Source organism: Oreochromis aureus, linkage group 16 (assembly GCF_013358895.1).
Source record: "Oreochromis aureus strain Israel breed Guangdong linkage group 16, ZZ_aureus, whole genome shotgun sequence".
Taxonomy (NCBI): domain Eukaryota; kingdom Metazoa; phylum Chordata; class Actinopteri; order Cichliformes; family Cichlidae; genus Oreochromis; species Oreochromis aureus.
In genome coordinates this window covers 6770155-6784237 of record NC_052957.1, presented here as the reverse complement: position 1 = coordinate 6784237, position 14083 = coordinate 6770155, and the positions used below count along the sequence as shown (strand labels likewise).

At 41.1% G+C, this 14083-nt stretch overlaps 3 long non-coding RNA genes across 5 annotated transcripts in view; 2 read left to right on the top strand and 1 right to left on the bottom strand.

Annotated features, from left to right (window-relative positions):
* The window catches only part of LOC116309445, a 1555-nt gene extending 115 nt beyond the window's left edge, over positions 1-1440 (top strand). Inside the window, exons 2-3 of the long non-coding RNA XR_004198630.2 lie at positions 54-283; positions 589-1440. This is a non-coding gene — a long non-coding RNA (uncharacterized LOC116309445). The remainder of the gene's footprint in view (positions 1-53; positions 284-588) is intronic.
* LOC120433478 overlaps positions 1-3953 on the bottom strand; it is a 12442-nt gene extending 8489 nt beyond the window's left edge. The window contains exons 1-2 of the long non-coding RNA XR_005608591.1: positions 2612-3953; positions 2037-2081 (exon numbers count right to left, since the gene is read on the bottom strand). This is a non-coding gene — a long non-coding RNA (uncharacterized LOC120433478). The remainder of the gene's footprint in view (positions 1-2036; positions 2082-2611) is intronic.
* A 3858-nt stretch (positions 3954-7811) lies between these two features.
* On the top strand, positions 7812-9379 carry LOC120433606. Of its 3 annotated transcripts, none has more exons than XR_005608661.1 (5): positions 7812-8235; positions 8347-8496; positions 8666-8809; positions 8907-9054; positions 9171-9379. It is a non-coding gene; the product is annotated as an uncharacterized LOC120433606 (long non-coding RNA). The 3 variants fall into 3 exon arrangements; XR_005608662.1 differs by having other exon boundaries at positions 8347-8524; XR_005608660.1 differs by having other exon boundaries at positions 8347-8809.
* The last annotated feature ends 4704 nt before the right edge of the window (positions 9380-14083 follow it).

The following is a 14083-nucleotide window of genomic DNA, read 5'->3' as shown; positions in this document are numbered from 1 at the left end:
TGTATTTTAAAAAGGATAAAAAAAATATCCTAAATATTTATGACTTATTCCAGGTCCACCACCACGACCACAACCTGCACCACCACGACCACGGCCACCGCCAATACGGCACCATCAAGTCCCCCACCATCACATGGCCCCCATGTCCATCTCCACAGGAGAAGATACAAAAGTGAAGATTGGTGTGTTGTGCTATGATGATGGATTTGGATAAGTGTAGGCGCAGACACAGATAAGAGACAGGCACCTCTTCTGCCACAAGAAGGGGAGGGATTGTCACGGGGTGAGTCTGAATACTGCAGCAGTGCAGATTTGATCCACAACAGGAAGTATTCAGCTGAAAGTAAAGCTTGACATGTTTGTGTAATACATCCTGAAAAAGATAAATGAAATAAATACTGTTATTCATAAAGGTTATCATCAAGTGGCAGGACAGCAAATACACATTTAAGCCAATTTTAAGTTTATTTTGAGGTCCTAAGTTAAAAGATAAACCCCTCATCCTAACCACTGAGCCAAAAAGAGTTAAAAAACTGAAGCTAGAATCAGCATGAGGAATTCACCAAATATCATCTGTCTCTTCTCCAGGACTCCAGCAGCTCCTGCAGCAGTGACTCTGACTAGATGAAGATTTCGGGGCCGGGCTTTGTTGGAAACATTAGTATTACCTATCCTTTCTCTTCTGTTTTTTTTTAAACGTTTACTTAAAAATCATTTTAACAGATGTAAGAAAAAACTACATTAAATATAAAGAATATGTAAAACAGAAGGCTCATTCACATATTTAGAAAAACTGGATGTATGGGTTTTGGGAGTATCATTTTAAGCCTTGAGCTTTGCTATGCTTACCTTGTTTATTAAATTAGAACATGACAAGCTTGGCTCAACTCTACCTTAGAAGCTGAGGAAACTGTATTCTCATGGGGTAGCAACCTGTCAATCACAAGGCAGGTCCTCCTGGAAATTGTTTACTGAGTTCATAAGTCGGAAGCAGGTATATCTCTGAAATTATGCCAATAAAATTCTTTTGCAGCCAGCTGCCCCCTGCTGGTCATCAAAGAGAATGCATCTTTTAGACGCAGAAAATGCAGATTTTACATCCATCTTTTGTGCACAGACTTTGAGTAATTTTTAATCAGCTTCCACTGTATGGTTACCTTACAATGAAATAATAAATATAAACGGATTATTCTTCTCTAGTCTGTCTCATTTTTTCTGCCAAAGTCCTTTCTAGCCAGAAATATTTTGGCCATTAAAAGAATGCAGCTTTGAGGCACTTGCACATCAGCAGACCAGGAAACAATAACATAACACAAACAAAATTATTTATTAGGAGCGGTATCAGAGACAGGTCCTATGAAATCTATCATTGTGTTTGCTGGGATTTATTTAACAAATGATGAAATGACATCTTGTGGTGGGAGTTCAGGCTTGCCCCTGATGATTTGGATCTGGATTTTCATAATAGAGGTGTGGCTTTATAAAACGGAACACTGTGTCTGTGGATCTGCAGTGCAACACACAGTGACTCCACTCGAGGCAATCTAGAAATTACTATGAAATATGTGTGTATGCATGTGTGTATTTGCTACTACTTTATGGCTATAAATCTGTTTACACCATCACCCAGTGTGGACTTTCCACCATTTTAGACCAAAAAAAAGAAAATATACAGGCTGCTGATGAGTAGTTTATAGTAATTATACTGTGGTGTGGCTTTCTCGTGTATTTATTTTGTTTATGCATTATATGACTTTATATTTCTAACCTGTTTAAAAACATTTAGCAAAACCTTTTTTTGACTGTAAATTTTTGCCCTGTTTTCTTTGAGTCGTCATAAAAACCGAGCTATTCCCTCATTTTAACAGATGAGCTGAGCCATCATTGATGGTGCTACAGAACCCTGCAGCAAGAGTCCTGACAGGAACTAGAAAGAGACAGCATATACTATCTTCACAGCAGAAAGATATTAAGTGTGAGACATAGAGGAAGATAGTGTATAACAAATGTAAAAATAAATAAATAAATCTGTTCACCTGTATTAGTAGCCAGCATCCACCCAATGCTGATTCCTCACACCCCTGTTGTAATGAAGGGAGAACGGGTGATTTACTGGTAAATTTAAGTTCCTACCATCACCTGTGATTGTGCTTAACTGTATGAAGCTTATCAGATATTATGAAACAAAAGTGCTTAAAATACTGATCTTCTTTTCCTTAAAGAATTCTACTACATCATATGTAATTTTTTATATTGTGTGTAATTTCCATTGCAAATATTAATCACAATTAAATTAAGGGGGGGAGGTTACCAAGTATGGACTAGCAAGTTAATTCGTCTGAACAGAGTCATGTGACTGGTGACGTCTGTTCCATTTAGCACCTCATTCAGTGGTTTATATGGAAGTATTTGTGCTGTGTTTTGGTTATTTTGGGCGAGAGATAGAGAATCAGTGTGTGACATAATGACAGATACAGAGCCAGCGAGGAAGGGAGGACGTTCTGCTTCACCATAAATAAAAAAAACTGTTCATAAGCAATTCTGCCTCCATGTAACATTAAAAAAAACCCCACTGTACATATAAGTTACATTACATTATATATCAACAAACCTGTTCACTGGTCAATTACATAACCACGTAGTGGCAGGGACCGGCTCTCTGGATGACACACTCAATGAAGCCTTCCCCGAAGCTTTGGACACCAGTTCTGGTAATTGGCAGGCACTTCACTATGCTGAGTCACTAGACAATCCTGGACGAGCCCCCAGTTGTTACCTGTTCCAGACCTAGCAGAAATCTGGACTGGCAGCAAGTGGCACAGACTAGAGACCACTGCAGAGCCAATTATAAAAATTGGATTAATAGAGAGGACACTGAAGTTAGCGTCTTGCTCAGGCTGGAGTTCATTTATTTCTTAGCGGCCATTCATTCACTCAACATACACACAATACAAATCACATTAACCCAAGCATTCGTCAAATAAAATAACAGATTTCATTAAAAAATAAACGCACAGACAGACATACACACACATACATACACATACTGTTAGGGTGTAGGTGAAAGTTGAGCATGCTTCCTGTGACTGTTTGATGAAGAAGCAGATGCACGATGCCAGAGCTGAGCTGGCTTACGGGAAACCACTGGGGAGAGGATGGAGGCCAGTGTACTTTGATGGTGTCTCAAGTTGTCAAATAGAACATTTGTGGTTTTGAAGTTGATGTACTGACGCAATGAGGGGGCGTCACAAAATATACTCTGATGCATATAAAACTGTATTTTGATGTTTGGAGGATGAGATTTTGGGGCTGTCTGCTCATAGAGTCCGCTCATTCTCCCACGCGTGTCATTTCATTAAAATCATTGTCTTTACCCTTTGGACCAGTGTGGTTACTTGCATTCCGCCTGTTTTTACTTCCCTATATTTTGAACCTTAACAGTTACACAAAGGATTCTTTCAAAAGCAAAATAAATACAAATTAATTCAAAATAACTTTACATATTTACATACGCAGAACTTAAACAAAACACTCATGGCTAAAGGATAACAGCAAAAGCCAAAATAATCCATTTAACATTTACACAACCTTTCCACAACATTCGCGCCTTATACACCATTACTCTTGAACATGGCGTTACCAGAACGTAAGTACAACATGGTGGCAGACAACTGTGAATGCCATGCTCATCAAATCACAGGCTTTCCCCTTAACTCATGTACTCAATATTGTCTGGTTAGCCTAGAACAAACTCTACAATAAATTTTCTGAAGTTGCAGATTGCCTCTATACTTACTACATATTAGCATTCTGCAAATGATACACTGATGCTTATTACAACAAAATACCACACAATAACACTCTCACAATCATCTCAAAACACGGCCCAACAGTTGTTACTCAACTTACATTCTATTAGAACCACTCTGGTAAGATGAAATTACGTTTTTCAGTACTTGGGGATTAATTGGCGCCTCAGGCTGAAGCTCATTTATTTCTGAGATGAGCCTGTAGCTCTCTAGTAGGTCCACAGCAGTACAATAGCACCATCTGCTGACATAATGAGGTATAACCTTGGTACGTTAACATGTAACAGAGTCAGAATAGGTCAGTGTTGGGCAAGTTACTTTGAAAGAGTAATTAATTATAGTTAATAGTTACTTAGTTAGTTAGTAACTGAGTTAGTAACTGAGTTACAATATTCTAAAAGTAATTAATTACTTGAAAAGTAACTATTGCTTTACTTAAAAACAAACAAACAAACTTTTAACCCTCTGGGGTCCAAGGTATAATTGGCCATTTTTAACTACTTTTGATTTTCCCTCCACATTTTACCTTTAAAAACTATTTACTTTGCCTTGTTTGGTTTCATCCTTTTCAGCACAACCTCACGTGTCTGAATTTACAGTTATGTTTTCATTTTGACATACTGTATTAACACATTTGATCTAAAATCAGACAAAAAACATAAAATCAGAGTAGAAAAAGCTATGTTTTTTTACTGTAACAACCACAAACATGTTTAATGAATATATTTCATAACTTTAAATGCAAATATAAATTGTCAATTTTAAAATCCTATGCGCACGTTTTGCAAACAACAAAGTTATTTGCATCCATTTACCTTTTACCTTGATTTTGTTAAATAACCATTTCAAAGTATTTACAAAACAATCAGCTGTTCTGCATTAAATAAGATGCCGCACAAATTATTTGTGCCACTCCAAAAAAATAATTTCTGTCCACCATAAAGGAGAACATCACAGCCTGATACCTGCAGGTCTGACAGCAGCAGGTGTATCCCTCCTTTTTCTACCTGGAGACAGCAGTCGCCTCATTGTTCTGACACACAACACAAAACTATCCACAACACTACACTAACTACACAAGACAACACATTAACTACACACTCCAAATACCCTAAACGTCACAAATCTGTCACATCTCAAAACTCGCTCTCTCTCTTTTTCTGCTCTCTCTATCTCTCTCTCCGTCACTCCTAAAACTTCACGTTTTTTGTTTTTTGTTTTGCTCATAAGCAGAGAGTGCTTGCTAGCGCTGTCCAGACAGTAAACGTGACGAAACTATTGAGGAAAAAAAACGCCGCATATATATTGTTTATCATGACTCTGGTTTTACTTGGCCTATCAACACAATTTATAAACTGGTATATATCACCTTGTTGCTTTGTCTTGAAGTGGTCATGTGATTGGCTTTCCACGACTACTTTATTCTTCCTCAGTCAAACAGCAGCACTCATGCGATTGTTTTGCCCCCTTAGCTCCAGGGGTCCGTTCTTCGTACCTCGCTAAGTAAGTTAGCCGGATTTGATTGTTGACGATTTCGCGTGATCTTGGATCATTCGGTTCTCCGAAGCTCATCCGGGACTTGCTGTCATAGCAACAGATCCGTAAGCGTAAACCTGCTCTGCAGCAGGCTTACTTTATGTAAACAAGATTAGATCGCGGCCACTCAGGTATGTCCGCTGCATTTATACGAAAGCAACAGCGATATTTCGCCACTGTTTTACCATAAATAAATATTATCAATGTAACTAAAGATAATGCAGCATTTGATTCTTTTATTGATTTCATACAGATACATACAGGTCATTTCCGAAAAAAAGGGAAATGTACTATTAATCATTCCATGTCATGTAGTAGATTATGTCAGTTGTAATTCATATTTCAGGGTAGTACCTAATAGTAAATTACTACGTGCAATCAAGATGAGAGACCACGGCTATAGAGCGAAGGTGGATTTGGGAAGTCTGTCGCAGCCATGTCCTGTCCGTTTGTACGCGAGCAACCCATTGCGGAAGGTGCAAGATTGATAAGGAGAGTTTTCAGAATTCAGCGTATATTGCGGGATAGACGGGATATATATATATATACATCAACTTACTGTGCATGCTTCAGTCACCCCTTGCATGGGAACAGGTAGAAGTGATGGAGTGTTACGTAAAACTACACACAAAAAAACCCACAATGTCAATAAATGTCACAGTACAAAAAGCATTTTAATTAAGGCAACAACCAAATATTTTACACTGTACAAATAGCACCAGTTATGAAGGTGCTGCTACTGCACCTCGGCTGCTGGTCTAAGGAAGAGCTGCCCCCAGGGATGCCCTCAACAATGGGTCTGGTGGCATTCAACCCTAGGGCCAGCTCCTCTGCCGGGGTGTGACGAGGGGGTGCAGGACCACCACCTGTCTTTATTTGCTCTGCCCTTTTCTTGGTTGCTGTTATAAACAAACAAACAGATTATTTCAGGGTCTCTTTTCAGGAGACTAAAAGCAATATAAGTGATAAATATTACCATTCTGTAGAATATTCTTATATTTCACTTTTACTTGTTCCCATGTTCTAGTGGGTCCTGTTGTGGCTCTAATGTGAAAGAGGATATAATGTAATATAATATAATAAATTACTTACGAGTTTAATTTGTCAGCAACTTTCTGCCAGCCCTCTCTCCTTGCTTTTGCAGCCTTTGCAGTGTTCCCTTGCGTTTTAATTAAACTCTGAAACTCCTGAAATCCCTCAATCAAGAGTTCTTGCTCTGCTGCCGTAAAATACTGAGCGCGCTCCTTCGACATCTTCGCCGACCAATCACAGGGTTGCCGATCAATGTTTCTACTATCGATGCGTAGCCCCTTTTAAACCACCCAGTGATCTCAGATTACTTCATCCAGCTATACTAATCGTCAACAACAGGTGTGTTCGGAGAACCGGATTAGCGAGCTCAAAGTTAGCGCGATGATTTGATCTTGGATGCAGTAAGCGAGGTACGAAGAACGGACCCCAGGTGTTGTGCTAGAAAGTGATTGTGATTACCGTCCGCGGGAGCGCGCGTAGTTGCTTAAAGCTGTAGCGTCCAGATTACTTATGTAGTCAGCTACTTCTAGCAGAGTGAAGCTGACCCCCCACCCACTTGAAACGTAAAGGCAAATAGGCGGAGCGGTTAGTGCTACGTTTGTGCTGATTTGTGCAGGTAAAATTAGCGTTTGTGCTGCTACGGTTTCCGAGATATTAAAAGTTATATTTTTTGCTGATGACGTCACCATCCCCCCAGACTGCTCCAAAACAAACCAAAATGGTCTACTTTTTTAGTGCTACGTTTGTGCTGATTTGTGCAGGTAAAATTAGCGTTTGTGCTGCTACGGTTTCCGAGATATAATGATTTTAATTATTACGGCCTACGCTGTATAACACCAGTGTCTGTGGCAGTGAGTTTCAGCAGCTGTGGAATTTTGCACTTTTATAGAAGACTGTTCACTTTTTCTAGGCTTGCTGCATATTAACTTTAATTAGTTTACACTTTAGTAACACAATTTATTCAGCGGAAAGGTCGATATTTCTTTTGTTACCAGTGCAGAAACGTACACAAGGTAGGCTAAAGTTTTCTGTGGCAAAACTGAGTTTCATTTGAAGTGATTCACGTATACCTAAATTATTATTATTTTTACATATCCAGTTGGCCTCTATGATTTTGTTTTGAATTATATATGTTCATTATTATTAATGTAGCTCTCTCAGAAAAAATGAAGTGTTTGCTTTGATAGGTTGTTTCCTACGTGTAGAAAACTGAATATTCCACAGCACCTAGGCCAGGATGTTCAACCTGCGGCTCTAAAGCCACATGACTGTAATTTTCAAGTTGGTTGCCCATCTTTCCTAACTTAAGCCACCAGGTCAAGACACAACAAATACAGAAAAATTATTGACAGAAAACAACTGGATATTTATAAGCTTTCTTTTTAGGTTACTTTCAAGGCTACGAAAAGGATGGACCCCTGACTGCAGGTGAATGGGTGTGTAAAAGCAAATATGCATCAGACTGACAAAGAAAAGAGTGTTAAACGATTTTTAATTTAGAACTTTAACTTTATGTGCAAAACTGAACTTACTGATAACACACACTAGTCATTCGAACACATGTAACTGTAATGAACCAAATAAAACAGAAACATGCAGGCAGCACTCATTATACCGTGTATAACGCAGCATGGGGTTGTATTTTTTTCTTTTCAGATGCTCCTGTCACTCCATTTCCCAGGTCATCATAGCACTCCCACACACACGGAGCTCTCCTGCAGTATGCAGTGTAATGGCCCAAACCATCAGTGGTCATCTTTCCGTGGAAAGCAATTAATGCCCTCAAAGTGAACGACTTTCCTTGGAGAACCAGGTTGGAGGGAAATTCGTTCAGTGGAAATTCTGTTTGGTTTGCAAGGTCAGTATCAATCCACACAATATCTCCAATGTTGTAGCTGTGAGTAACTGTCCCTGCACAGAGCTCATTTCCTGTGGTGCTGTCTTCTGTTTTGAATTCTGATGGACACAGAGATGGATTGGAGAGTGGCCTGAGGCAGGTAGACTCAGGTAGGCCAAGTCCTGCTTCCACAGCAGTGCCAAGATGAGCCATATCAGACTCTTTGAGGACAGAGATGGCAGGAGAAACAAATGGCACTTCCCTTGTCATCCCTTTGCTGAGGTAGCAGTGCTGTGAAGAGCAGTGTTTGGTAAAATAAACACTTGAGATGTTCCTCATTGTCTTAGCAATTACAGCGGAGACATTGCACTGAGCATCAATTTGGATCGCACCAGACCTCAACGAGACAGATTCAAACATTACACTAAGCAGCTCTGCTCTCCTCCTGTAGGTTTGTTGGGTCACACCATCTGTGGCAATGGCTTTCACCAGCTGCAGGACTGGGTTTTCACTGTCTTTCAGAACAGCATTTTGAAATGTTGAGCTGTCACAGAAGGCACAACATAAGCACTGAAAAAATGCATCAAAAGCACAGGTATTGAGCACAGAGATTGTCGATTCCCCTAGTCTAATAGGCTGATGGAGGTTTCCATTTTTTAATAATCCCACCTTCACTCTTTTGGCCCCAAAAGTTTCATCTGCATGGAGCCATTCGGTACATGAAGAGAGGTAGGAAGTTCTCTTCCTTTTTTTGGGTGGAACAGCTAGGCCCCTCCCGTTCTCAACTGGATCCCCATCAGCCGGAAGAATGTTTGTGGCAGCATCAGATCCCACAAACGGGTGAGCATCCATTTTTATTTTGTCTTCTGCACTGTGAGTCGTCATGGATCCAGAATTGGCATCTGTGACTTTCAGTGATCCCACTGTTGCCTCATCTTTGACCTTTTCTTTCACAGAACAAATCCGCATATTTCCCTCGATGAAGGAAAGATGACGAGCAATGAAGCGATCGACTCGAACAGGCAAGTTTTCATGTTTGAAAAGTCCGTGTTTTATGTTTTTGAACTCAGCTTCAACAGTGGCTGAACTTGCTGTGATGCTGGTGCTTTGGAAGAGAGGGACCATTATTCCTGTCCAGAGTGGCAAGTAACTTGCCAGTCTTATTATACAGTGGGGCAAAAAAGTATTTAGTCAGCCACCGATTGTGCAAGTGCCCCCACCTAAAATGATGACAGAGGCCAGTAATTTGCACCAGAGGTACACGTCAACTGTGAGAGACAGAATGTGAAAAAAAAATCCATGAATACACATGGTAGGATTTGTAAAGAATTTATTCGTAAATCAGGGTGGCAAATAAGTATTTGGTCAATAACAAAAATACAACTCAATACTTTGTAACATAACCTTTGTTGGCAATAACAGAGGCCAAACGTTTACTATAGGTCTTTACCAGGGGCCCGTTCTTCGTACCTCGCTTACTACATCCAAGATCAAATGACACATCCAAGATCAAATCATCGCGCTAACTTTGAGCTCGCTAATCCGGTTCTCCGAACACACCTGTTGTTGACGATTAGTATAGCTGGATGAAGTAATCTGAGATCACTGGGTGGCTTAAAAGGGGCTACGCATCGATAGTAGAAACATTGATCGGCAACCCTGTGATTGGTCGGCGAAGATGTCGAAGGAGCGCGCACAGTATTTCACGGCAGCAGACCAAGAACTCTTGATTGAGGGATATCAGGAGTTTCAGAGTTTAATTAAAACGCAGGGGAACACTGCAAAGGCTGCAAAAGCAAGGAGAGAGGGCTGGCAGAAAGTTGCTGACAAATCAAACTCGTAAGTGATCCATGATATTACATTATATCATGTGATATTATATTATACCACATTATATTATATTACATCATATCCGCTTTCACATTAGAGCCACAACAGGACCCACTAGAACATGGGAAAAAGTAAAAGTGAAATATAAGAATATTCCACAGAATGGTAATATTTATCACTTATATTGCTTTTAGTCTATGACAAGAGACCCTGGAATAATCTGTTTGTTTGTTTATAACAGCAACCAAGAAAAGGGCAGAGCAAATAAAGACAGGTGGTGGTCCTGCACCCCTCGTCACACCCCTTTTTGTACTGTGACATTTATTGACATTGTGGGGTTTTTGTGTGTTTGACATAACACTCCATCACTTTTACCTGTTCCCATGCAAGGGGTGACTGAAGCATGCACAGTAAGTCGGGAGTAAGTATATACAGTACAGTAAGTGTATATATATATATATATATATATATATATATATATATATATATATATATATATATATATATATAGAGAGAGAGAGAGAGAGAGAGAGGAAGAAAGTAAATAATACCCTCACGGGAGAATCGATATCTCTCTATGAGCACACCGTCGCGCTGAGCTAAAGGATCCCGTCTATCCCGCAATATACGCTAAATTCTGTAGACTCTCCTTATCAATCTTGCACCTTCCTTGCTCGCGTACAAACGGACAGGACATGGCTGCGACAGACTTCCCAAATCCACCTTCGCTTTTATAGTCGTGGTCTCTCATCTTGATTGCACGTAGTAATTTACTATTACTACTCTAAAATATGAATTACATCTGACATGATCTACTACATGTAATAGCATGATTAATAGTACATTTCCCTTTTTTAGGAAATGACTTGTATGTATCTGTATGAAATCAATAAAAGAATCAAATGCTGCATTATCTTTAGTGACATTGATAATATTTATTTATGGTAAAACAGTGGCGAAATATCGCTCTTGCTTTCATATAACTGCAGCGGACATACCTGAGTGGCCGCAATCTAATCCTGTTTACATAAAGTAAACCTGCTCCCGAGCAGGTTTACGCTCACGGATCTGTTGCTATGACAGCAAGTCCCAGATGAGCTTCGGAGAACCGAACGATCCAAGATCACGCGAAATCGTCAACATTCAAATCCGGCTAACTTACTTAGCGAGGTACGAAGAACGGGCCCCAGGTTTGCATACACAGTAGCTGGTATTTTGGCCCATTCCTCCATGCAGATCTTCTCCAGAGCAGTGATGTTTTGGGGCTGTCGCCGAGCAACACGGACTTTCAACTCCCGCAACAGATTTTCTATGGGGTTGAGGTCTGGAGACTGGCTAGGCCACTCCAGGACTTTCAAATGCTTCTTACGGAGCCACTCCTTTGTTGCCCGGGCGGTGTGTTTTGGATCATTGTCATGTTGGAAGACCCAGCCGCGTTTCATCTTCAAAGTTCTCACTGATGGAAGGAGGTTTTGGCTCAAAATCTCACGATACATGGCCCCATTCATTCTGTCCTTAACACGGATCAGTCGTCCTGTCCCCTTGGCAGAAAAACAGCCCCATAGCATGATGTTTCCACCCCCATGCTTCACAGTAGGTATGGTGTTCTTGGGATGCAACTCGGTATTCTTCGTCCTCCAAACACGACAAGTTGAGTTTATACCAAAAAGTTCTACTTTGGTTTCATCTGACCACATGACATTCTCCCAATCCTCTGCTGTATCATCCATGTGCTCTCTGGCAAACTTCAGACGGGCCTGGACATGCACTGGCTTCAGCAGCGGAACACGTCTGGCACTGCGGGATCTGATTCCCTGCCGTTTTAGTGTGTTACTGATGGTGACCTTTGTTACTTTGGTCCCAGCTCTCTGCAGGTCATTCACCAGGTCCCCCCGTGTGGTTCTGGGATCTTTGCTCACCGTTCTCATGATCATTTTGACTCCACGGGATGAGATCTTGCGTGGAGCCCCAGATCGTGGGAGATTATCAGTGGTCTTGTATGTCTTCCATTTCCTGATGATTGCTCCCACAGTTGATTTTTTTCACACCAAGCTGCTTGCCTATTGTAGATTCACTCTTCCCAGCCTGGTGCAGGTCTACAATACTTTTCCTGGTGTCCTTCGAGAGCTCTTTGGTCTTGGCCATGGCGGAGTTTGGAGTCTGACTGTTTGAGGCTGTGGACAGGTGTCTTTTATACAGATGATGAGTTCGAACAGGTGCCATTCATACAGGTAACGAGTGGGGGACAGAAAAGCGTCTTACAGAAGACGTTACAGGTCTGTGGGAGCCAGGGATTTTCCATGTTTGAGGTGACCAAATACTTATTTGCCACCCTGATTTACGAATAAATTCTTTACAAATCCTACCATGTGTATTCATGGATTTTTTTTTTTTTCACATTCTGTCTCTCACAGTTGACCTGTACCTCTGGTGCAAATTACTGGCCTCTGTCATCATTTTAGGTGGGGGCACTTGCACAATCGGTGGCTGACTAAATACTTTTTTGCCCCACTGTATGAGGAATAATCTCAGGGAGAAAGTGAATATTATCTCTATCCCCGTTTGCTGCAGCAAGTGACCTGCTCTCCTCACATATTTCTGTTACCCAGTGTCGCAGGTCTGTCTGGATCTCATCCACTGAATCCACTCTCTCACTTTCCTCCGTCTGTTCATCTGGAATGATGATGGAGTCTTGAGCAATTTGGGCTTTCAGGTATTTCTTGCACCTTTCTGAGGGAAGAGGGGCTCCAGAACTGTCATCACCTTCTGCCTCACTGAGGGCCACAACAGTGATAGCACGTAGGAGCTGTTTTGCATGGTCCAAACATTGAGACTGAAGAAGTTTTCCTAATGACCTGACAAAGAAATCTTTAACACGATGTGTTTTCTTCTTCAGGCAGTCCCACTGGCATATCATCTTGATGCAGTGCGCAACATCAACCCTGATAAAACATGGGGGGAGTTTGGCAGACTGGGTTCCAAGAAGGACATGAAAGCATTCATTAAGGTAGGACTTCAGATCAGGATGAGGAGTGAAAGCCTTGACCAGAGCTCCCAGAATTGCCAGAGAAAAGTCACTCACAGCTTCCTTTGGCACAGGTGCACCTGCACGAATCCATTCTGTCAACCAGTTTGCGATGGCATTAACATCGTGTTTCTCTGACAGCATTTGCACCACTGGGACACTGGGGCAATTGTTTTGTTTCAGAATACCTTGATAAAGGAAGATATGCCCAGATTTGCCATTTGGTCTCAGCAGTTTTTTCACAACTGAACCGGTTGCATCAAAACACACAGTTGGGGGAGATTTTTTTGACAATGTCTTATAAACATGCATCTGTGTTTGACTCCAGTAGTGACAGAAAAACCTGTCCAGTCCAATATCTCGGATGCTACCACTGTGAGGAACGCTATATTTTAACAATTGCAGAGATGCAATGGGGTCCTTATCTCCTAATTCCAAGTCTTTTCTCTCTTGTTTGGCTTTTCGCAGAGTGGCCAAATTTGGAAGGTGGCTTGGCTCAGGATCTCCAACATCCATCAGATCTGCTGCCTTCGCTGACCTCCATACAGCCGGTTCCATTCTGCCCTCACACAGCTCTTTAGAGATCTGTTCACGCAGGTTTCCAGACATGAACCGCTTGGAGTGGCCAGTGTGCAGGGAGAGATCTGTATTTCTCATGAAACACTGAAGCACCATTGGACTATTAATTGCTGGCTGTCTGTCACATGACATTTCTAACTGGCCATGACACTCCTTACAGTCGCCTCTGATGTCCAGATAATTATTGTTGACAGTTGGATGGACCTTTGCTCTTCGGAACACAAGTGTACATGTATTTTTGATCTTCTTCCATATAAGATCGTTGATGATATGAGTCCAAGTGCCAGGTTTCAAAATTGTGTATTCCCTTTTTTGGGTAGGAGAAAACTTGTCATTGTATTCAACCGTTTCAGGAATAAATTTAACCCAGTCCTCAAAAGGGACTTCTAGTTCAAAAGCTTGACAGTTTTCTTGTCCAGGAGAAATGCAATGTGA